Here is a 25457-nt window from a genome sequence, read left to right as displayed (position 1 = left end):
CCCAAACCCCTATTTTCCTCCTCATTCCCTCTTCCACCCAGCCCCCTCTATCTACCTCTGATGATTATTTTATTTCGCCTTCTGAGTGAGATTCTTGCATTCTCCCTCAGACCCTCCTTGTGATTTAGCGTCTTTGGGTCTGTATACACATGCTATTGAAAAGGTAAATAAATCAAAGAGAACATTCCTAGAGTGGCTAGAAACATCTAGAGGAAGGACCCTAGTTGTTGGTTTGCTCATGCAACTACAGGCCAAGCATTCTGGCTTGGCTGAGAAGACTCTGTGAAGATCTTCTGAGACCTTCGAAGAAGAATCGCTGAGAAGATTCACATTGTACCCTCAAGAATCACCTCTTTGGAAGGAGAGGGATGTTGCTCCATGGGTGGGTGCATGTAATTAAGGGGGGGGGAGAACCAACAGGCAGAACTGACAAGCATCCTCGTTGCAGTAAATTACTGAGCGCTTTGGGCCTCCACCAAGGGCTCCTCCCTGCTCCTGCATGGCCTTATTTACTCCTCATTGTAATTCTATGGTGTAAGTGCTATAATTATTCCTATTTTGCAGATTAGGAAACTGAGAAATATTTAAACGAAGCGAATGCTTACAAGACAACACAGCTGCAGAGGGTTAGTGCTGGGACTTAAAGTCACATGTGTTGACACCAACTTCCTTGTTCCTGACATCAGTGTTGGCTCAGTCTATGCTGTCAGATTGCTGGTTAGCTTGGGTCTATGAAAGTATCACACATTAACCAGTTGCATTACTGTAAACGCTGATATATATATATATATATATATATATATATATATATATATATATATATACATACATACACACACACATATTTGAGACAGGGTCTCTCTATTTAGTCCTAGCCCTAGATGTCCTGGAACTTACTATGTAGACCAGACTGGCTTCAAACTCAGAGAAATCCTTCCACCTCTGTCTCTGTCTCTGTCTCCTGACTGCTGGGTTTAAAGGTAAGTGTCACTGCCCAATCCTCTGATCTTTATTATATTAACTGATTTCTAGTTTTAAAGAAAAAATTATGATAACATTAGATTAATTGCACCTCAGAATGTTTGACCTGCATTTTTCACATTCTGAATACTGAACCTGTCCCAGAAGGACTTGGTTGGTGACTATGTCCCAGGTAAAATCTGCTACCTGCACTTTTTGCTTATGATAATGTTTTCATATAATTTGTCTGTGTTATTGACGAAATTCACAGAAGTGAGTTGGTATTTCAAAGAATATTACATGTTAGTATGTGTATAATATAGTCAGACAGACGCAGAAACTTAAACCTACCTACCTAAAATTAATAGTTGTATTTTTAATATCTGGGTTCAGGACCAGACCATTGGTGGTTCTTGATGTGTATCTATGTACAGTTCCCCAGTGGCGTCTTCTCCATTCCTTACCTCCATGGCTATGCTTCTGACTTCAGTGTCCTGCATTCCCTCTTTTTACTATAAAATTCTACTACTTGTACATGTGTTACTAAAGGATGTGTTTGGGAGATGATGGTGAGGTGGCTCCAAGATGTCAGGTACTTTCCACCAAGGTTGGCGACCCAAGTGTTATCCCTGGGACCCACATAATGGAAGGAGAGAACCAATCCCCATAGGCTGTCCCCTAATGTCCTCTACATGTGCATCATGCCATATGCACAAAAACACACACACAGACATGCACACAGATGGACATGGATACACACACACACACACACACACACACACACACACACACACACACACACACAGCACTGGTTATCCTCTATCAACCTGACTCAAACTAGTGTCACCTAGGAAGAGGGAATTTCACCAAGAAATGCCTTCCTCAGACTGTCCTATGCATTGGTCTGTAAGGGCATTTTTCAGCTGCTAATTGATGGGAGGGGCCAGCCCACTGTGGGTTGTACCATTCCTAGGCAGGTGGGCCTGGGCTATATAAGACAATTATCTGACAAATGAGGGAAGCAAGCCAGTAAGCTGCACTCCTCTATGACTTCTGCTTCAGTCAGTTCCTGCTTCCAGGTTTCTGCCTCGACTTCCTGCCTCAGTTTTCCTTAATGATAGACTATGAGGTATAAAATGAAGTAACCCTATCCCCAGCTGCTTTTTGGTCACAGTATTTGTCATAGCAGTAGAAAAGAAACTAGGACACACATACACAATAAATAAATGTTGTAAAATTAGAAGAATGTGTTATTTTCACTTATTTTTTTATTTTACATGAAGTGAAATAATATTTATTTTTCTGTGACTTGCTTTGTAAAAGTTGATTTTATTTTATGTGTGTGAGTTGTTTTTTTGCCTGCATGTGTGTGTGTGTGCTCATTATATGCATTCATGGTGCCTGAGGATGTCAGACAAGGTATTGGCCCCTGGAACTTGAGTTGCAAACAATTATGAGCCCAGGTTCCCTGTAAGAGCAATCCGTGCTCTTAACCACTGAGTCATCTCTAACCACTGAGCCATCTCTAACCACTGAACCATCTCTAACCACTGAGCCATCTCTAACCACTGAGCCATCTCTAACCACTGAGCAATCTCCCTCTGCCCTTGTGACTAGCTCCTCTTGGATCAGCATAATTTTGAGATTCATCACGGCAAACATACCTAAGCTGGACTTATTTTCACTGCCGAACATGTTCACAAAGTAGAACGAGCTGAGAGACACACCGTAAATAACTAACTAGCTCAAGTGTCTATGGGCATTCTGGCTGGTTTGCCTTTAGTAGTCTTACTGCATAAATATCCTCGCTCATATCTGGTAGGATACCAGGACACACAAATATTTCTTCATCCTTCAAGTCTACATGGAACTACTGTGTCACAGTGGGCATGAACTTTCAACTTCAATAGTTCACTAGGCTATCATCACACGGATTTGTACCATCCCTAATGGGTTCGGATGGAAAAAAGGAAAAAGCAAAGCCAAACCAAAACAAAATAAAAAAAATAGAACCAAACAGAAAAACCTTCAGTAGATGTAATTCACGACAATCTGCAAACATGAATATGAATAGGTTTTAGGCAAAATTAGAATGGAAATTTCCCTAACTCAGGACAACGGGTTTTGCTAGCTTACTGATTTTGCACAAATAGCTCAGAAAAAGGACTTCCCACAGGAGACAGGCCAACAAAAAGCTGAAAAGTGAATTTAAATAAACTGTTAACCCATTTGCTCTCAGCTCTACGGATGATCTATTAAGATTTTTTTCATAGTGACTAACACTTCTGAGGTTCTAAAATCGTAGTTACTTACTTTTTATTTGTAATTTTAGATTTTTTTGTTTTTGTTTTGTTTTGTTTTTGAGACAGGGTCTTACTATGTAGCTCTGGTTATCCTGGAACTCATTATGTAGACCAGGCTGGTCTCAAACTCATAGAAATTATCCTGCTTCTACCTCCCAAGTGCTGGGATTAAAGATGTGCACCACCATACCCAGCAATTATAGTTACTTAAAAAATTAAAGACATCTTATTATTTTATGCATAGGGGTACTTTGCCTGCACATATGTCCCTGTACCTCGTGAGTGTCTAGTGTCAGAGGTCTGAAGAGAGCTTCTTGAGAACTGGAGTTATAGACGGTGTGAGCCACCGTGCGAGTGTTGGGAATTGAATCAGGTTTCTCTGGAAGAGCAGCCAGTGTGTAGTCACCCACCGGACCATTTGCTTGTACTGAAGAGTTTAGATAAACGCTCACACTACAAATGACCTCGTGTAAGCTAATACAGTTTGTTCTTGAACAATTTTTAAAATCAAAGTTTCTTCTTTTTAAAAATGAAAAGCTACTGAATGTAACAGGAAGTTTGGGCTGGCAGGGTGGGGGCCATGTTCTTATTTGTGCTGTGGCCAGAAACCACAAGGAAGCTCATGATACCTGCTCCTGTTGACTGTACAGAGCACGGAAGCTTCTTTTGCTGTGGTATTGATGACCACAGACTGACAGCCGAGAGCGAGAGACATGGAAGACTTCTGTGGCAACTCCTACCCTCGCCCCCACAAAGGTAGCAGCCTAAACAGGAAGCCACCAAAGAGCACTCTTAAAGAGGATAAGAACGCGGAAGTTAGCGCTCTACAATTGACGTCTTCCGGCAGGGGTGCAGGAGAAGGACTCAGGTCTACTTAAGGGGCAGGCCACTGAGAGTTTGACGATGCTCCAGTGAGTATATAGATAACATAAATTGGACTTGTTTTCTTTTTTTTTTTCTTTTTAAAAATTTCAGTTTTTATCTTCTGAGGGGGGATTGTCAGGGAGGTCACAAAGATAGGAGGCATACGTGGAAGGACTGGGAACTGAGTATGATCCGGCGTACCTGATGTGGCATTCCCAAAGAATCGATTACAAATACTATGTTGAAAAGAAATTTGGGTTGGTGAGAAGGCTCAGCAGCAGATAAAGGTGTTTGCTTCCAAACCTGATGGCCTGAGCTGGATCTCTTGGACTTACGTGTTGGAAAGAAGAAGAAACCAAGTCCCAAAAGTTTTTCTTTGCTCAGAAGTCATGGCACACTTGAGTGTGTGTGTGTGTGTGTGTGTGTGTGTGTGTGTGTGTGTGTGTATGTGTGTGTGTGTGTGTGTGTGTAGAGAGAGAGAGAGAGAGAGAGAGAGAGAGAGAGAATATTATTATTGTGTATTTGAGTGTTTTCTGTGTCATGGCGTGGAAAGTGTAGAAGTAAGAGAGCAGCTGTGTGGAGTCAGTCAGTTCTCTCTTTCCACCTTTATGTGGATCTGAGGATCAGGATCAGGTCAGATTTGCATGGCAAGTGCCTTTACCTGTTAGCCATCTTACTCTGACCTCTGTAGGGGGCGGTTCTGGCTCTGGAATGTGAGCGTGAACATTTTGTTCCCCAATTGGTTCTCGATCGATCAATAAAGATGCTAGTGGCCAATAGCTGGGAGGAATAGGCGGGACTTCCAGTTTTCCTACAGTCAGTCTAGCAGACACAGGAGGACGAAGGGATTCTCCATGCTTTGGAGAGGGAGAGGCACTAGCTAGGTGAGATCTTGAGTGGAGTGGCCATTGGCTGCTTTCCTGACTGGGGTAGCAGGCAGGAGATTAGAAACGCAAGTAAGCTGAGGGCAGATGTAGGGTGTTGAGCTAGGAGTGAAGATAAGGGCACGTTAGCCACGAGGCGCTTAGAAGTGTCCAGCTATTGCGCTAAAAGCATATAAAAATAAGTTAACGTGAGTGTGTCTTTCATTTGGAAGTGTCTGGGTGTGGGACAGGTGTGCCTGGGGCTTGAAGCAGGGTAGTAGAAACTACATGCTACAGACCCCATTTTATTTTTAATGGGAAAGTAATAATTGTTATACATTTATGGGTATAACTGAAAATTTAATACATATTTATATTATTAGGATCAAATATGGGTAATTTGTATATACATCACCTTAGGAGAAGATGACTTTGGCCATTGAAGATACCGATAGAAAGGCTTGGCATGGTGGCTCATGCTGGTAATCAAGCATTTGTGAGGCAGAGGCAGTAGGATTACTGCAAGTTCAAGGCCAGCCTGATGTACATAATGATTTCTAGGTTAGTCGGGGTTACAGAATTTGGCACCATCACAAACAAACAAATGAAGAAACAAACAAATACCCAAGTCATGAGTTGGGAGTGTATCTAAATGTACATTTTCCTAGCACACACAAGGCCTTGAGCTTCATCCCCATAACCACAGAGGGGAGGAAAAGGTTAGCAAAGAGATTAAAAGTACAGAGACAAAAATTCAGAGGAACATCCCCAAAATTAAAGGAAGCACAATTATAGCATCGCTGAGGAGCTTTAAAAAGTCATCCTCCAGTTAGCACAAGCATCACACCCACCTGGGACAGGAGCTAATGACAGAATTACAGCATAGCAATGCCCTCTGATGCTTGTCAGCCATACACAGTGTGAACGAGCACTTGCTGGGGGTGACCTTCCTGGGAGATACTTGAATGTACATTTGGGTAAAACCAGTGTGTGGCTGTGTTACTTTCCTGGTCGCTTAAAGAAGGAGGCCTTTACTTTTCTTTTACTCACTTTACACGCGGGGTTCTGAAGGCCTGACATACAAAACTATCTTTCCTAAACAGAAACCACAGCATTGTCATGGCTGTGTTCACACTGGAGTTTCAGGAGAGATCGATTCCTCATCTCTTCCAGTTTCTGGTGGCTGCTCTGTGATATAAAATCACTGATTTTAAAATAAACTGCACCATCCAGTCTCTGAGAGCCCCCAAAGGTCTGGGTTGGTTGCGTCTGTTGATTTTCCTGTGGAGTTCCTATTCCCTTAGGGGCACTCAATCCTTCCCCTACTCTTCCATAAGAGCCCCCAAGCTCCATCCACTGTTTGGCTACACGTCTGTGCATCTGTCTGAGTCAGCTGCTGGGTGGAGCCTCTCAGAAGACAGCCGTGCTGGATTCTATGTGCAAGCATCACAGAGTATTATTAATAGTGTCAGGGATTGCTGCTGGCCCACGAGCCAGTTATTGCTCGCCATTCCCTCAGTCTCTGCTCCACCTCTGTCCCTGAATTGTTCTCAGAGACTGAACGTCCAATCACACACAGGCTGGACCTAGCCCCCGTCCTCCTCCCCAGATGTGCAGTTTGGTCTTCATGTGGGTCCTCAACACCTGGAGCAGGGGCTATCCTTAAAGCTATAACCTGTCTGTGGAATCTGTTCCCCTAACTCCCGTGTCTTATCTGTCCTTGGGGGGAGAAGTGCCCAGTCCTGCAGGGACTTGATGTGCTGGGGGGAGTATTCTGAGGGGGGATCCACTTTCTTAGAGGACAAGGGAAGAGGGGATGGGAAGAGAGACTGTGGGAGGGGGGACTGGGAAGGGGTACAGCTGCCAGGATATAAAGTGAATAAAAACAAAGAAAGAAAGGAAGAAAGAAAAACCCAAACAAATAAACAGAAAAAGAAAAACAAAGTAAGTAGATAGAATTTGAGAATATCATCTGATATATCTGAGTGAGGTAACCCAGTCCCCAAAGGTCATGCGTGGTATGTACTCACTTCTAAGTGGATATTAGCCATAAAATACAGGTTCTATGCTATTCTCCACAGACCCAAAGAAGCTAAACAAGAAGGAAGGCTTAAGTGAGGATGCTTGAATATCATGCGTGTCCACTACAGGGAAAGGTGAGGGAATAAACTAGTCATAAGAGGCAGATGAAGGAGGGAGCTCGGAAGGAAGGTGGGTAGGGAGGGGAATGGAGAAGGCTTCTGGATCAGGTGTGGGGAAGGACAGGAGAGATGGCCAGATGACCGTGAAATGAACGGAAACCTGTAACTGACAGGAGTGAGGAGGTGGGGGCATCTTCAGGACAAGACAGAGACCTGGGATAAGGGGGTCGCTCAAGAATCAGTGTGGATACGGAACCTGAAGAGGTTACCTCCTATAGCCAGGCAGGAGCCTCAGGGGAGCAATAGAGACACCAACACAGACACAAAACTTTCAACCCCAAATTTATCCTGTCTACAAGAAATGCAGGTTCGGGGGATGGAGAGGAGACTGAGGGAATGGCCAACCAATAACCAGCCCAACTTGAGACCCATCTCATAGGCAAGCACCATTCCCTGACACTGTTGATGATACTCTGTTATGCCTGTAGATAGGGACATGCTGTCCTCTGAGAGGCTCCAGCCAGCAGCTGACTCAGACTGATACAGACATCCATAGTCGAACAGTGGGTGGAGTCTAGGGACTCTTATGGAAGAATAGGAGGAACGATTGTGGCCCAAAATAGATAGGAACTCTACAGGGAGACCAACAGAGTCAACTAACCTAGACCCTTGGGGCTCTCAGAGTCTGAGCTACCAACCAAAAAACATATGTAGGCTGAACCTACTCTTTCTGGAACATATGTAGCAGATGTGCAGCTTGGTCTTCATGTGGGTCCTGAACAACTGGGGCGGAGTCTATCCCAAAAGCTGTTTCCTGTCCATGAGATATGTTCTAGCTGGGCTGCCTTGTCTGACCTCAGTGGGAGAGGAAGTACCTAGGCTCACAGAGGCTTGAAGTGCCAGGGTGGGAGGATACCCAGGGTGTGGGCTCACCTGCTCGGAGGAGAAGGGGATGGGAGGTGAGGATGGGGGATGGGGAATGAGAGATGGGAGATGGGGAAAGGATTGTGGGAGGGGGGACAGGGAGTGGAGCAGTGAGTGGGATGTAAAGTGAATAAGCAAAAACCAAGCCAAACCAACTAACCAACTATCCAAACAAATAAAAACACACAAAGAAAGAAAGAAAGAAAGAAAGAAAGAAAGAAAGAAAGAAATCCACTGTAATTTTCAAGTGTCACATGTTTTTCTAGCTTGTGGCTGCATCTCTCTGGCTTCCCATCACCCTTTCCCTACATCTCTGACACCTATGCCTGTCACACAACATACCTATGATGGCAGTCCAGACCACTTACTTCAAAGTCCCTTATTTAGTTTCTGTACAAGGTAACACTTCTGAGGTTTAGGGATGAAGGGCTCACTATCTTTGAGGGCCATCTTTCTGTCCACTACAGGGAAAGGTGAGAGTCACTGCTGTGTGTATGTGAAAAACAGCCCTGTAAACTTTCTGGTCTGTTTTTTGTTGAAGTCACATGCTGAACGAAGAAAAGGTCTAAATGATCCAGTCAATAGTACTTTTCGAGGCACACGCTCATGTAAGTAGTGTTATTGGGAAAATATTGATGGAGTGTGGGCTAATTTATTGCAGGAAGGAGCTGTGTGACACAAACCCAGGTATCTCTTGAATATCAAACCACAGAATGCTTTTCACAAACAAAAATGGGCATTTAATGAGATGCCTCCTGATCTTGATTGAGCACTGATGGTGACGTTGAAAACAGTGGATAAGAGCAGCTTGCAGCCCCCTGCACCTACCCTGTGAGTCTGTGGATAAACAGTCCGTTAGAGCAACACTGTCTGCTGCTTAGGGTGGGAACTGCTGTTTGTGAAATAAGGGATGACACGCTATAAATAAGTATAATTATTATATGTGATTTAATAATAAGAATGTCAGGGTTACAGCTAGGGCTCAGTGGCAGGGCATTTCTGTAGCCTGTGCAAGGCCCTAGGTTCAATGCTCAGTCCAACAACAATTTAAAACATTTTATTATAGTAATTTTAAAATTAAAAACATTCTACATAAAGAAATAATGGATAAAATTGAAGTAATTGTTTTTTAATTATGTCATTTTGGCCTTAATTTATAAACCTCAATTTTTTGAATAATATAAACCAGGGCTCCAGATGACTATTAGGGTCAAATCTATCTATGATGAGCATTCAGGATAAGATATTAGGATTCCTTTAGTAGGATGAACTATGGAACAGAGAGTTTGATGTCTGGGTATTTGATCACCAATAGATAATGTTTGTCTTCATCAGTTTAAGAAAGGAAAAAGCAATATTTTGTATTACATATTTTAAAAAATTCACATTGCATTCAAATAGTGCAGTAGGATGTAGAATAGTACTTTTGAGTGTGTGCACATTCATGTGTGGGGGTAAGTCAGAACACAACCTTTGCTGTCGTGCTTCAGGTAGTCTTGTTGTTTTTGTGAGACACTGGCCTGATGTTTGCCAAGTAGGCAGGGCTGCTGGCTGGCTAGCCAGACCCAGGGATCTCCCTTCTTCAGTCTTCCCAACATCGGGAATATAAGGACTTGCTATCTCTTGTAGCTGACCTTGTGCTGTTTTGTGGGTTCCTGTTTTTGTCACCCTTTATTCCCCTAGTTTCACCCCCTATCTGAGTGAACTAGATAGGAGAAAAAGATAGAGGGGAGAGAGAGCTAGAGACCCCTGAATCTAATTTCTTTCTTCTTTGCTTGTAGCTGGTCTTTGCTACTTTTCTGGTTCTTCTTTTTGCCACTCTTTATCCCCCTGGTTTCAACCCCCATCACTAGATAGGAGAACAAAAAAAGGATATATATATATATATCATACATATATTATATGTATGTATCTCTCTATTTCTATCTATCTATCTTATCTATCTATCTATCTATCTATCTATCTATCTATCTATCTATCTATCTATCTATCTATCTATCTATCTCTGTCTGAATCTAATTTCTTTCTTTCTTTTTTTTTTTTTTTGAGGACAACCAAAAATCCACATCCAACCTCCCTGAATGAGAACCGCTGCCCCTGCCCCTCAGGGGTCCTGGTATTTACATACCCTCTGCAAAGTTCCCAGAATTCCAAAGGTTACACAACCACAGAAACTATCTGCAGATGGCAAAGCCATGTGTTTGCTACAGCACAAGGCAAATCATAGCCAGCTGCTGCAGAGAGTCTGAAGCAACCCCACACCCCACACCTGGGATTAAAATGAAAACATATTCTTATATCATTTCTGTGTTTTTTAGAGAAACCAAAATTCCAGAATTCTCACCACAGTCGCCCACGTTTGTTTGTTTGGCTTGCTTGTTTTTCTTTTATTTTAACATGGGTTCTGGGGCTCTGACTTAGCTTCTCTTGCTTGCAAGGCAAGCACTTTACTGTGTAAGCTATCTCTAGCCTCTGGAGCAATACTTTCTAGAGTCATTGTCAAGCAAACAGTGAGAGAATGTGTATTCAAAGCCATGTCCTGTGCAGAAATGGTCACTCTTTGCATTGCTGTCCATGAAGTATCCAGTGTGGTGGGTAAGGCTCGAATCCGTGGAAACCTATTTGACTTTCTAATGGATTTCCCATTTCCAGTACCATTTTAGATAACCTGAATTATAGGTTAGGGTTTTTTCATTTCGTAAAAATATGGGGGAAGAAAGCAAAAAGAAGAGGAGGAGAGAGACAGAGGGGAGGAGAGTGGGAGGGGGAGGAGGAGGAAGAAGAGGAAGAGTAGGAAGTTTTCCTATCAGGCATTATCAGAGATAGTCACACTGAAATGTCACAAGAAGGCATCACTACAACAGATTAGACATTTCTATTAATGCCAGCCTTATCCTTATGACCTTAAACATTGTATTTATTACTTGTAAGCATAATCAATGTGGTTAGAGGTATTTTTAAAAAAAAGTTCACATTTTTGCCTACGGATTTTATTTTACAATAATTTTATTTATTGCTTTATTTCATAAGTTTGATTTTCACAGTGTGATGCCTCAGTGCTCAGTGCACATACTGAAATGATTTCTTTCTTTTTTTTTTTTTTTTGGTTCTTTTTTTTCGGAGCTGGGGACAGAACCCAGGGCCTTGCGCTTCCTAGGTAAGCGCTCTACCACTGAGCTAAATCCCCAGCCCCCTGAAATGATTTCTACAGATAACCAATCTTACATGTTTGTTCTCTCACATAATTATGGTTTTGCTTACTTCCCTTGTCACTGCGATCAAACAGGCAATGTCAAATTAAGAGTGACATCATGGTGGGGGCATGTGTCAGAGGAGCATTTCACTTTATGGTAGGTGGGAAAGGGAGAGAGAGGATGAAGAGGAGGAGGAAAGGGGGAAGGAAGAGGAGGAAGAGAGGGGGACAGGAGGTGGTAGAGGGGGAAGAGGAGAATTGGAGAAGGAGGAGAAGAAGGTGGCTAGGGGGAGGAGGAGGAGAAAGAGGGGGAAGAGAAGGAGGAAGAGGAGGAGGAGGGAGAAGAGGAAGAGGAGGTGCTGACAGGAGCCTGATATGGATGTTTCCTGAGAGGCTCTGCCAGAGCCTTACTGCTACAGATGAGGATGCTTGCAACTAACTGTCAGACTGAGCACGGGGACCCCAATGGAGGAGTTAGAGAAAGGACTGAAGGAGCTGAAGGGGTTTGCAACCCCATACGAAGAAAAACATCAACCAACCAGATCCTCCCCACCCCCAGAGCTCCCAGGGACTAAACCACCAACCAATGAGTACATAGGGAGGGACCCATGACTCCAGCTGCATATGTAGCAGAGGATGGCATTGTCTGGCATCAATAGGAGGAGAAGCCCTTGGTCCTGCCAAGGCTGGACACCCCAGTGTAGGGAAACGTCAAGGCGCTGAGGTTGGAATGGGTGGGTAGAGGGGGAGCATCCTCACAGAAGCAGGGGCAGGGGGCATGGGAGAGGTGGGGATGAGAAAAGGGGATAACCTTTGAAATGTAAATACATAAAATATCCAATAAAATGCAAAAAAAAGAAAAGAAAAGAAGGAAGAGGAGAAAGAGGGCTGGTCACACCCAAGATCCCACCTCTAGTGATCTACTTTCTTTAACTAACTAATAGATATGTTCTCAAGCTTTGGATATGAAGAGTTTGAAAATCCTCATCTCAAAGATCCCAGCGCATACATTTATGTGTGATAAACAAGAGGAAGAAGAAGGGAAAGGTTGGAAGCTTCTCTTGCCAGAGAAGATGAGGACGCTCCAGACAGGATTGGAGAATTGGACTAGTGGTTAAGAGTACATACTGTCAGGTGTGGTGGAGCAGCCTTTAATCCCAGCACCTGGGAGGCAGAGGCCAGCCTGATCTATAGATCAAGTTTGAGGACAGCCAGGCCTACATACGAGAGAACCTGCCTAATGAAACAAAATAAGAAACAGAAGGAAACAATAAAAAAGTGTACATATTGCATTCAGAGGACCTGAGTTCCGTCCTTAGCACTCACATGAGGTGACATACAACTGCCTATAACTCCATTTCTTGGGGATCTGACACTCTCTTCTGTATTCCATGGGCATCAGCACTCAGTGTGCACAAACCCACACAGGAACACACACATAAGCACACAAATGACAAAGAATAAAAATAAGCCAGGCCTGGTGGCACATGTTTTAATGCCAGCCCTTGGGAGGCGGGAGCAGGTAGATCTCTGAGATTGAGGCTAGCCTGGTCTATATATAGAGTTTCAGGCCAACTAGGCCTATATAGTAGTGATATCTTTTCTAATAATAATAATGTCTTTGAAACAAAATTTGATTTTTAGATTTACTTATTTATATGTATGAGTGTTTTGTCTGCATGTATGTCTAGGCATCACCTACGTGTCTGGTGTACATGGAGATCAGAAGAGAAGATTAGATCCTCTGCACCTGAAGTTACAGATGGTTGTGAGCCACCGTGTGGGCTGCAAGAGCAACAGGTGATCTTAATTGATGATCTCTCTTCCCCCACCAAAGTTATCTCAGATAAGGTGTACATCGAGGGGGTTGGGGATTTAGCTCAGTGGTAGAGCGCTTGCCTAGCAAGCACAAGGCCCTGGGTTTGGTCCCCAGCTCTGAAAAAAAGAAAAGAAAAAAAAGGTGTATATCGAATCTGTGCAAAGGGATAGGCTAGTGGCTGTGGGAAGAATCACAGGGCCAAGCAAGGGAGACCATGCAAAGCTTCTGCCCAGGCCTTGCTCCAGTGAGCATCCTCTGACAGTTATGAGTAGGGAGCTGGGTCAAAATGCACCCAGGGACCACTGGCCTTCTCTGTGAATTTCTAGTGCCACAGAATATAGCCAATAGTTCCCTCCCTCCCATGCTGTGAAAACACCCACAGAGATCAGCCAGCGAGTCTTTGGCACATGGACCAATTCTCTCGTTGGCCATCTGTTCTCTGAGACTCTGCTAGTCTGTCAGGATGACTTTGTGTGGTCAGTGCCACTTCAAACATTTGCAAGCCTATCTGACCCCTGGAAGGGCAGTAGAGAGGCTGCATGGAGATCCTCTGCTTCGGCCTTTGGAGGAATTGTATAAATCAGTTCCTTGAAGCATATAACTCTATCTTCATCCTCATATTGGATTTATTCTGTACATTCAGGTTGGATGCTGTGTTTCTCATGTATGTTCCCCTCACCACTAAATCATCTCCCAGAAAGTGATTTCACACCTTAAAATGCTTCACCACATGCAGCTGTACACTATTGACTTCAAAACTCCCCTCATATTGAACATTAAAGTGATTTCCAGTGTTTTGCTGCTACTACTAATGAGACATGGTCATGAGTCTTTTTGCCTCTGAATATATATATATATATGTATATATATGTATATATATATGACAAACAATCACAAGATAATTACTGTAAACATTATTGTCTGGCTTTTGGGTTAATTTCCTAGGCGTATTAGCAGCTCTTTAAGCAGCTGAGGCCCCAGCTGCACTGCAGATGGACGAAGCCTGCAGAGACTGAATGGTCACAACACCCTGGCTGAGAGAAGAAAGGCAGGTGCAGGAGTTATGAGATCGCCATGGAAACATGCTTCCTGGCTAGATACACATCTTGGTTTCTCACCCCCGTCTGCGACTGTGTGGTGCCTAGTGTATATAAAATAAGGTCCTGCTTTAAGCTTGGCTGTTTCTGAGAAGACCCCACAGCTGCTAGTAGCCTTTGTCCTCTTGCGTTTCTGAGGGGAAATTGGTTGAGTTGCCTTCACATATGAAGAGAAAAAGCATAAAAGACCACTGGCTTTGTTGCAAACACCTGGAGAATGCTGGTCCCTTGCAAGTCAATAAGTGTTGAATTATGCATGGGAGTATCACCAAGTCACATTTATTATTAATCTTTGGGTTATAGTGGTCAGGGGATGGGGAGAGCAACCCAAGGAAGACCCCGGCCAGGAAGAGTCACAACAGAGAAAATTCAGTTTGTGCCAAAGAGCAGAAGTGTGTTATCTCTCCAACAATTCCTGACTTGGAAGCACGATACTGGAAGAAGTCCACATGGTCACTCTGCGTTTTCTTCCTCTTTCATGGTTGGGAGAACTGGCAAGTCTCAATGTATTTTGTATTTCTGCTCAGCCAGAAGGAACACAGACCCATTCTAATAAAATTGAAAGGTGCAGAAGATTTAAATAAAAATTTCTTCCACTTAAGTAGATATTACGTGAGTAATATTTTTTTATTACTCAGCAGGTAAAGGTGTTTGCCTCCAAATGACCTGAATTTGATCCCCGGGACACACATAGTGGAAGGAGAGAACCAATTCCGACAGCTGGCCTTCGACTTCCACATATGTGTCGTGGTATTCTTTCTGCAAGGTGGCTTGATGTAAGCTGAGCCTTTAAGGTGACATAAAGTATTTTTGGTTCAGCAAAATTGTATATATCTGCCATCTGTGTTACAAAGATAGAAAGATAAAATAAGACACGGAGAGCTTTTGGCTGAAAGCACCCTATGCCTACCTAAGGACCATGACAACTAATTTACAACCACAGTTAAAGTGGTAAGTGCTATGGTGTAACCTGTGTGCATGGTATACTTATGACAGAATATTTGGAAGAGTAGAGGGGAATCACCAGGGAAGCACTAGGGCGCTTTCCTTACATGATGATAATTTAGCAAAAAAAAAAAATGAGGTGGGAGGCTCACAGAGACTGAGGGAGTATGCTTGGGTCTGCACTAGGTCCTCTGTATACACACTTGCTGTGGTTGTACAGCTTGGAGTTTTTGTGAGACTACTAACAGTGAAAAAAGGGGTGTCTCTGACTTTTTTGCTTGATTATGGGACCCTTTTTCTCTTGCTGGGTTGCCTCGTCCAGCCTTGATAGGAGGGTTTATGCCTAGTTTTACTGCATCTGATTACACCATGTTCTGTTAATATAACTGTGAGTCCTGCTCTTTTTATGAAGGGAAATGGAGGGGTAGCAAATCTGGGAGCAAGGGAGGCATGGTGGAAACTGGGAGGAGAGAAGGAAGGGGAGGGTCTGTTTGGAATAATTGCATGAGAGAAAAATAAAGACAAAGAATTGTTGTTCAAATGTTTATTAATTTATTTTTTGATATGTATCAGGCTTTATTAAAGAGGTCGCTGAAATAACAGTACAAATACCTGTTGTATACTTTAAATGTTTTTATTTTTGAGACAATAATTTAACACATCCCTCCCTTCCCTTTCCTCCCTTGAGTCCCTTCCCACTTTCCTTCGAATCGTGACCTCCTTTTTCTACTGTGACTGCATGCATATATGTATAACCCAATATATTCCTAAAGACAACCTTTTCAGTTTGTATATTGGTACTTGTATGGCTGCTTTCAGGGATGACTGTTTGGCATGATCAGTGCGTTCTTCCCTGAGGAGGGCCACTTCTCCAGTGCCAAGCTTTTCTCAGTTTCCTACAGTTCTTGTGTAGGGTTGAGGCCTCGTAGGATTTTCCTGGTCCAGTTTGATTTCATCCTCCTTCTGCTTATGTTTGGACAATTGTGTTGGGTGGGATTTCATGGGGGTAGCATCTGACATTCCTAGGAGACACAATCTCATAGCAAACTCCCTGATCCTCTGTCTCTTGCCATATTTCCTCCTCCTCTTCTGGAGTGTTTCCTGGCCTTAGGTACGGGAATATTTATAGACATATCCATTAGGACTGAGCTTCATAACTCTGCATTTTGGTTGGTTATTTTCATGTTTTTCTGTGGTCCCTGTTGGCAAAAGGAAGTTTCCTTGATGGGGACTGAAGACTACTTATTTGTAATTAGAATGACATAAACAGAATGACAAATGTTTACAAATTATTGTTAAGGGTTAGTAGTGATGTAGGTTCTCCTCCAATAACCATGATTTCACTCACACTGAGGAATTTGCTAGGTTTTCAGTACCAGGCATGGTTTCTTTCTTGTTGAGTGGGTGGTAAGTCCAATTAGAGAGCTGTTGGTTACTGCCAAGATATGTGTGCCAGCAGTGTACTCTGAGGGCTATTGTGTTATGCTGTCTATTGATGTGGTTCACAGGTGACACAGCTGGGTAGGACTGTTGCTTACTTATCTCCTTTGGAAGCTTGTGTGGCACCCTCTGGTACCATGAAAGCTAGTCCCAAGGGAAGGTGCAATTAGGTCAGCTCCAGGCAAGAATTCAGCCAGTTGAAGCCTATGCTAAGTGTCCTGAGTGGAAATGGAATCAGGAAGGTAGAAATGGAAAGTAAAGATTTGAGATGCACTGATGCAGAAGAAACAAGACCCGTATTCACAAAATGTTCCAAGTTGGTTATTAGTTTCATTCTTGTCTCAAAGGTTGTATTTTTCTTTAGGACTATACAGAAACTCACAGTTGTGAATCTTGGTAGGGCAAAGCATTCCTTGCCAGTGTCGTGAGAAGCCAACACAATGGGGAATGTTCAAGAGATCCCATTCGTCATGGAATCGAACAAGGTTAGTGTGTGGACTAACCAAGACACCTAACTTTATGGATTATGATGATGTTAGTGTCTCATCGCTATGGCAAACTATCTGACAGAATCCATATAAGGGAGGGATTAGATTGGCTACAGCCCAACATATTGAGGAAGTTGTCGTGTAGGAGCATAAGTGGTTGGTCCCATTATGTCCACAGTCAGGAGGCTGAGAGGCACAAGTCCTGGTGTTCAGCTCACGCTTTCTTTGCTGTTGAGTTCATGGTGGTGCTCACATTAGAGCTAGTTTTCCATTCTCAGTTAGTTCTTTCTCAACATGCGTTCATAGACACACCCAGAGGTGTGTTCCCATGGTGATTCTAAATTCAGTCAAATTGACAAGGAAGATGAACCCTCAGAGGGTTGGATGTCATTTCTCTGAAAATTTGACTTAGCTTTTCGCTTTTCACTTTTGCATGGCAAAGGGAGCCGTCAGCAGAGTGAAGAGATAATCTAAAAAAAATGGAGGAAAATTTTAGTCAGCTGCACTCCAGACAGGGGTTAAGATCAATCAATCAACCGATCAAACATCAATAAATGGGTAAGCAGCAGAACAGACAGTTCTCAAGAGAGGAAACACAAATGGACAATAAATATTTCAAACTGTTCCATTAGGGAAATTCTAACTACTTTGAGTTTCCATTTTACCCCAGTTAGAATCTCATCAATGAATCAAACAACAACAAATGGTGGTGAGGATATCAGGGAAGGGGAACCTTTATTCCTCACTGGTGAGTACATAAACTGATAATTAGCAGAATTATCATATGACCCAGCTATACCACTCTTAGCATATACCCAAGGGACTTCTGCCACAGAGAAACCTGTACTTATGTGATCACTGTGTTCATAATAGCAAGGAGACAGTACCAGTCTAGACAAATAGATGCTAAAAATGTGGGACATGTAAACAGTGGAATTTTATCCAGCCATAAATGAGTAAGATTATGGAATTTGCAAAAAAATAGGTGGACCCTATGTTCCCTATCATATATAGATACTAGGCTTTTGAGTATTACATACATATGCATATGTGGATATGAGTGTGGGTATAGGTCATAAAACAAAAAAGGAGATTACAGGGGACTGGAGAGATGGCTCAATGGTTAAGAGCATTTGCTGTTCATCCAGAGGACCTGTGTTTAATTCCCATAACCCACCTGGTGTCTCACAACAGTCTATAACTCAGGTTCTAGGTTGCCTGAGGACTTCTTCTGGCCCCCATGAGCACAGCATGTATACGGTATGCAGACATACATGCAGGCAAAACGTCCGTACACATAATCAAATCAAATCAATCAATCATGCCAATGAAAAGGATACCACAAGGAGGAAAAAGAAGTGTTAAGAAAGCAAGGAAGAGAAATAGAGTATGTGCAGCATGAACTTATAAAGGGGCTTATAGGGTAGGAGGTTATAAGGGGGACGGGGAGGAGAGTCTGGGATGAGAATGAACTCAGACAAATTGTGTGTGGAAATATCACAGTAAAGCCTATTGCTTTGTATACTAACTATACAAAGAAAATAAATAAAAAAGGAATATAGCTTTTAATAGAATGATGCTTTTATATTATTGGTTATTTTGAAAGGGGGGATTGCTATGTAGCCCAGGTTGGCTTTGAACTCTGATTCTCTTGTCATAGACCCCCAAAGTGGTGAGATTGCAGACATATGCCATCATCACACTTAGCTGAAGAACATTTTAGAAAAGTAAATACTGAACACAACTGTAACACATAAGAGTAAAGGGCATCTTTACTTAGCAAGGTGTGTGTGTGTGTGTGTGTGTGTGTGTGTGTGTGTGCATGTGTGCGTGTGCCCGTGTGTGTGTGTGTGTGCCCGTGTGTGTGTGTGTGTGTGTGTGTTTGTGTGTGTGTATTTATGTTTTCAGAGAGGGACCCAGAGATCAAACCTCCCACCATGCTCTGGTTGGACTTTTTATTGGCTTCCCTGAGCCTTTCTTCTCTCTGATTGGTCTTGCCTGGGTTACCCTCCCATAGAAAGGCTTTTCTCCTCCCCTTAGCAGTTTATAAAGTTTAGATTTATTATTTATTAAAAACATTTTTCCAGGGGCTGGAGAGATGGCTCAGTGGTTAAGAGCACTGACTGCTCTTCCAGAGGTCCTGAGTTCAAATCCCAGTAACCACATGGTGGCTCACAACCATCCGTAATGGGGTCCGATGCCCTCTTCTGGTGTGTCTGAAGACAGCGACAGTGTACTCACACACATAAAGGAAATAAATCTTAAAAAAAACATTTTTCCATACAGTATGTTCTGATTATGATTTTTCACTCAGTCATTATTCTTGTGGGTCTGTCTTCATATGTTAACTTGTCATTTTTCTTTGCAGCTTTTAATATTTTCTTTGTTTTTTATATTTAGTATTTTGGTTATTATGCATTGTGGCTAATTTTTAATCTGGTCCAGTCTACTTAGTGTTCAGTGTGCTTCTTGTACTTTGATAGGTTTCTCCTTCTTCAGATCAGGGGAATTTTTTCTATGAGTTTGTTGAAAATATTTTTTGGGGCTCATTGATTAAGACCACTGGTTGCTCATCCAGAGGACACAGGTTCAATTCCCAGCACCTATGTGGCAGCTCACTTCTCTAACTGCAGTTGCAGGGGATCTGATATCCTCATATACATCCAGGCAAAACACAAATGTGTATATAATAAAAATAAATTAATTTTAAAAAGGAAATATTTGTTGTTTTTCTTTTATTTTTCGTTGCTGCTTCTTTTTGTTGCTCCTCCTCCTCTTCCTCCTCTTCCTCCTCCTCTTCCTCCTCCTCCTCTTCCTCTTCTTCCTCTTCTTCTATTCCTATTATGTGTAAGTTAGATTTTTTTCACAGTGTCTCTGATTTCCTGGATGTTTTGTCCTGGGAAAATTTTTTATTTTTTTATTTTTAGATTTAACATCTTCTTTAATTGAGGTATCTAATTTTTATATCTTGAATTCATTTCTTGAGCTTGCCTGTGAGGTTTTGAGTTCTTAAATTTTTCATTTCCAGTTTTACTTTGGGTTTTCTTTAATGACTCCATTTCTACTTTCAGCTCTTGAACTGTTTTCTTAATTTCGTTCCAATCTTTGTGTTTTCTAGATTTCTTTAAGGAATTAATTTACTCTTTAAGGACCTCTAACATCTGCATTAAAGGCTATTTTCAAGTCCCCGTCTTGTCCTTCAGCTGTGTTCTAGCTCTTGGAGCCTACTGTAGTAGGGTTGCTCGGTTCTGATGGAGACAAAGTGTCCTGGCTGTTATTGACTGTGTTTTTATGCTGGTGTTTAGGCATTTGGGTTTGGGATGGTTGTAATTCTAGGTGTTGATGCCTGATCTTGTCTTTGTTGGGTGAGTGTTCCATTTCTTGGTATCTGTTGCCATTTCTGGGTCTTAGGAGATCGAGGTGGGTGTGGGCTGCCTGGGAAGAAATACTTCTGAGATTTTGCTAGGTGTGGCCACTGAGGATCCAGGATAGAACAAGTTTTGAGGTATTAGGGGCTGACAGAAAGGAATGAGGATGTGCAAAGCTGGGTTTGCAATGAGGATCTGTGGCTACTCCAAGGAGTGAAGTCAGAGAGGGAAGGTTGGCCACTGAAAAGTTGGAGATGAGACTGGAGAATTTGCAATGGTGGACAGGAAGCAGAGAAAAGATGGATTGCCTACCTGATTCCTGGTCAGCATGACTAACAGGCTTCTAGGTAGAGAGTGACTCTGGATATTGGTGGCTGACACAAATGAGTGGGGTGAGGGAGGAAGGCTGTCTGTGGAGTCCCTAGGGGATGAAGGAAAATAGGACCTTGCAGGAGGACTGCTACAGGGCTAGGGGTGAGTTTGGGGAGTTTGCAATCTGTAAGATTTTAAGTGTTGCGAAACAAGAATCTCTGCAGGTGGTATGGTGGGGACAACCTGGAAGCAAGGAACAGCCCTTCTTAAAGTGATCTGTCCCCATTACTCAAGTTAACCCAAGTCCTGCTGAATTTCTTCACTCTGGCCAGAACATAAGCTGTTGGCATTTCCTCTGTGGAGAATGGATGGATGGACCTAGAGATAACTGTGTTAAATGAAATAAGCCAGAAAAAAAGGGACAAACATCTCATACTTTATCTTGTTTGCAGAGTCTGAATTGTGTGCATGTGTGTGTGTGTGTGTGTGTGTGTGTGTGTGTGTGTGTGCATGCTTGTATGATATGAAAGTAGAAAGGGGTGTGTGAGACAGGAGAAAGAAGTAAAAGGAGGGGCAAGAGAGGGAAAGGAAGTATCTATCACATGAAAGCATGAGGAGGAGCTATTCAGGGGGACAAAGAAGAGTAGAGTGGTGAGGAGGAGAACAGGGGTGACACGTTTCTTTTCTTTTCTTTTCTTTTCTTTTTTAAATTAACTTGAGTATTTCTTATTTACATTTCGAGTGTTATTCCCTTTCCCGGTTTCTGGGCAAACATCCCCCCAATCCCTCCCCCTCCCCTTCTTTATAGGTGTTCTCTTCCCCATCCTCTCCCCATTGCCGCCCTCCCTCCAACAATCTAGTTCACTGGGGGTTCAGTCTTAGCAGGACCCAGGGTTTCCCCTTCCACTGGTGCTCTTACTAGGATATTCATTGCTACCTATGAGGTCAGAGTCCAGGGTCAGTCCATGTATAGTCTTTAGGTAGTGGCTTAGTCCCTGGAAGCTCTGGTTACTTGGCATTGTTGTTCATAAGGGGTCTCGAGCCCCTTCGAGCTCTTCCAGTTCTTTCTCTGATTCCTTCAATGGGGTCCTATTCTCAGTTCAGTGGTTTGCTGCTGGCATTCGCCTCTGTATTTGCTGTATTCTGGCTGTGTCTCTCAGGAGAATTCTACATCCGTCTCCTGTCGGCCTGCACTTCTTTGCTTCATCCATCTTGTCTAATTGGATGGCTGTATATGTATGGGCCACATGTGGGGCAGGCTCTGAATGGGTGTTCCTTCTGTGTCTGTTTTAATCTTTGCCTCTCTATTCCCTGCCAAGGGTATTATTGTTCCCCTTTTAAAGAAGGAATGAAGCATTCACATTTTGATCATCCGTCTTGAGTTTCATTTGTTCTAGGCGTCTAGGGTAATTCAAGCATTTGGGCTAATAGCCACTTATCAATGAGTGCATACCATGTGTGTTTCTCTGTGATTGGGTTACCTCACTCAGGATGATATTTTCCAGTTCCAACCATTTGCCTACGAATTTCATAAAGTCATTGTTTTTGATAGCTGAGTAATATTCCATTGTGTAGATGTACCACATTTTCTGTATCCATTCCTCTGTTGAAGGGCATCTGGGTTCTTTCCAGCTTCTGGCTATTATAAATAAGGCTGCGATGAACATAGTGGAGCATGTGTCTTTTTTTATATGTTGGGGCATCTTTTGGGTATATGCCCAAGAGAGGTATAGCTGGATCCTCAGGCAGTTCAATATCCAATTTTCTGAGGAACCTCCAGACTGATTTCCAGAATGGTTGTACCAGTCTGCAATCCCACCAACAATGGAGGAGTGTTCCTCTTTCTCCACATCCTCGCCAGCATCTGCTGTCACCTGAGTTTTTGATCTTAGCCATTCTCACTGGTGTGAGGTGAAATCTCAGGGTTGTTTTGATTTGCATTTCCCTTATGACTAAAGATGTTGAACATTTCTTTAGGTGTTTCTCAGCCATTCGGCATTCCTCAGCTGTGAATTCTTTGTTTAGCTCTGAACCCCATTTTTTAATAGGGTTATTTGTCTCCCTGCGGTCTAACTTCCTGAGTTCTTTGTATATTTTGGATATAAGGCCTCTATCTGTTGTAGGATTGGTAAAGATCTTTTCCCAATCTGTTGGTTGCCATTTTGTCCTAACCACAGGGGTGACACGTTTCTATGAAAACATTACTATGGTAACCCATTACTTTGCAAACAAACAAACAAACAAACAAACAAACAAACATACAATCGGTATGGCAGGGTTCACACTTTTACAGGCTCTTCCACTTAAAGGAAGAACTTGTCCCAAATGCTTTTGGATAGGAGGGTGAGCAAGTGATACCCAGCAGGTCATCTGTTTCCCTTCTGTTCCAAGAAGAGAAGGCAAACCAAGTTCCAGGAGTGTCATGAGCTACCACAGCACACACTTTCCATTTCTAAACCGCAGGACTCCCCACGAACTGATCATGTCCCCCAGGAAAAGGAAACGACCCTGTGCAATGAATTGTAACTATTTGCAACTATGAATTATGAAGTTATTAACACGGGAGATCCAAGCTTAGTCAAATTAGCTCGAAAGCGACATCCAATCTATAGAGATTCTGTTTGATCCAGATGTTAGTCTAACTCATAGCTAAACTGCCTTCTGTCTAACTTTCTTTGCAGGAGCTGCCTTTAATGAATCTCAGAGGAAAATCTTAAGAAGCCAAAGAGTAAAAGTGTTCTAAACCACTTCCAAAATGTTTTAAACAGGACAGATTTCATGCCTGTAAACCTGTGTAGCCTTACATTTCCTGGCTCCCTCGGAGTCTACTTTTTTTTTTTGTTTCTTTGTTTTTGTTTTTTTGTTTTTTTTCAGAGCTGAGGACCGAACCCAGGGCCTTGTGCTTGCTAGACAAGCGCTCTACCACTGAGCTAAATCCCCGGAGTCCACTTTTAAGAAGCTGAAAGCCACCGAAAAGGAATTCAGTCTTTATATGCTATCTTTGAGGACGAATGGTGTGTTAAAATTTAGGGAAACCAATAAGAGACAATCCTTATTTCTTTGACAGCCTTTCTGTTACACCTTATGTCACAGCTGATTGTGATTCATCTGTGCTCTCTCTCTCTCTCTCTCTCTCTCTCTCTCTCTCTCTCTCTCCCCCCCCTGCCTTTTCTGTTCTCTCCCCATCTCTATCTCTGGTGGTGCTTGGAAATCGAAGCCAGGGCCTTACTCAGGTTAAGCTCTACCTACCATTGAGCTACATCCTCATCCCTGTCATTATATACATTAGACAAATGTATACATGTATATATGTATTTGACTTATTATTGATGTATATTAAGATAATATATTAATCAAATGTATATATATATACATATATGACTCATATATGTAGTCTCCTTATATGCTCACCTTACTGGAAATAGAGAAGTAATGAGATGGTTGCAATGAATGCTGGCTTTGAGCTTGTGGATCCTTATTTGCATCTGACATCTGGTAGTGCTGTGTGAACAGCTCTGGTGCGCTACCTCAGATCTTCTCTGTCTATTCATAGTCGTTGGTACAGGTATCAGCTGTGTGCACGGATCCCTGCACCCCCACCTCAGTTACACTGAGAATTTTCTTCTTTCTTCCCCAGGGCATTTCTCATGCTAGAGGAGCCATGCTCAGGGAGAATCCAGCATTTGATCATCTGGGCGCTTATGCATGGGGTCACCAGCACAAAGAAAAGTTAACAGCACAACAGTGCACCCTTTGACTGATGTGGGGTGAAAGCTGGCTTGTCAATGCTTCACTCTTCTAACCCCTGGGCAACACTTCTGTGTCATGTTTTATGCATTTCCTCAGAAATTCCCTGCGAGGCTAATATTAACTTGTTGACAGGAGTGACTAGTGGAATAATAAGCTCTTAACTTTGTGTTCCTTCCTCTTCTATTTCATCCTTGAGAGTGTAGCTTGGACCCTGGGTTCTGCATGCAGAGGCCATGCTTTTAGGAGAAAAATAGGCAATAGCATGTGGCACTGGAAAGCGGTTGGTCTGATGTGAACCCACTGCCTTGGAGACATTGCACTGTGACAGTCACTGAGACTTTCTGGGATGGAGAATTATGATGAGGAGCGGTGCAAGAGGCAGCAAGGGTGTGCATGGAGCCTGGGCTAAGGCAGCAGCCTTGGTGTGGATGCTGGTCCTCACCATGGCTTAGAATGGCTGCCAGCAACAAGCAGAACTCTACTTCCTCTTTCCCAAGCAGGGGACGGGAAGAGGGGAAGGGACTCCAGGAATGGTTTATTCAGACAGACCCTGAAAACCTTCTAAAATCAATCTCTGTGGCAAGGAAACACTGTTAGGCTTGGGTTTCTGAATACGTCGTCGGTAAGGGGGCTGGAGTTACCTCTAGAGTTGCTAATCACCAACCTTAGGTCAGTCAAGGGCTGCACACAGAATTCACATCCTTCTGAACTCCACGGTTGCTGAAGAAGCTTGGATTGGATGGCGCATAGATTCTCTGAACTGTGTCTTCATTTCTTCGTGGAACACATCTTTACTCCCTTTAGAAACTGGAAACACAAAAATGACTATTTATAAAATCACACATTAGGCTTATGAAAAATAAATTGATACATATATCTGAAAATGTTACCATGAAGCTCATTTCTTTATGCATATCCAAACATTTGAATACACATTTCAATATATATTTTAAAGAATATATATTTATCTTATAGCTGGCATTACTGAGT

At 42.7% G+C, this 25457-nt stretch overlaps 1 long non-coding RNA gene across 4 annotated transcripts; it reads left to right on the top strand.

The window, feature by feature from the left end:
• Nucleotides 1–4012: 4012 nt before the first annotated feature.
• LOC147996847 (uncharacterized) lies at nt 4013–24702 on the top strand. Of its 4 annotated transcripts, XR_015651703.1 has the most exons (8): nt 4013–4174; nt 12940–13048; nt 14803–15115; nt 16914–17034; nt 17480–17595; nt 17708–17785; nt 23399–23731; nt 24355–24702. It is a non-coding gene; the product is annotated as an uncharacterized LOC147996847 (long non-coding RNA). The 4 variants fall into 4 exon arrangements; XR_015651702.1 differs by lacking the exon at nt 17480–17595 and having other exon boundaries at nt 17712–17785; XR_015651697.1 differs by lacking the exon at nt 17480–17595.
• The last annotated feature ends 755 nt before the right edge of the window (nt 24703–25457 follow it).

Source organism: Rattus norvegicus, chromosome 1, assembly GCF_021556685.1.
Source record: "Rattus norvegicus strain SHRSP/BbbUtx chromosome 1, alternate assembly SHRSP_T2T, whole genome shotgun sequence".
Classification (NCBI taxonomy): domain Eukaryota; kingdom Metazoa; phylum Chordata; class Mammalia; order Rodentia; family Muridae; genus Rattus; species Rattus norvegicus.
Note: the sequence above shows the minus strand (reverse complement) of the source record. Positions and strands in the feature narration are given on the sequence as shown.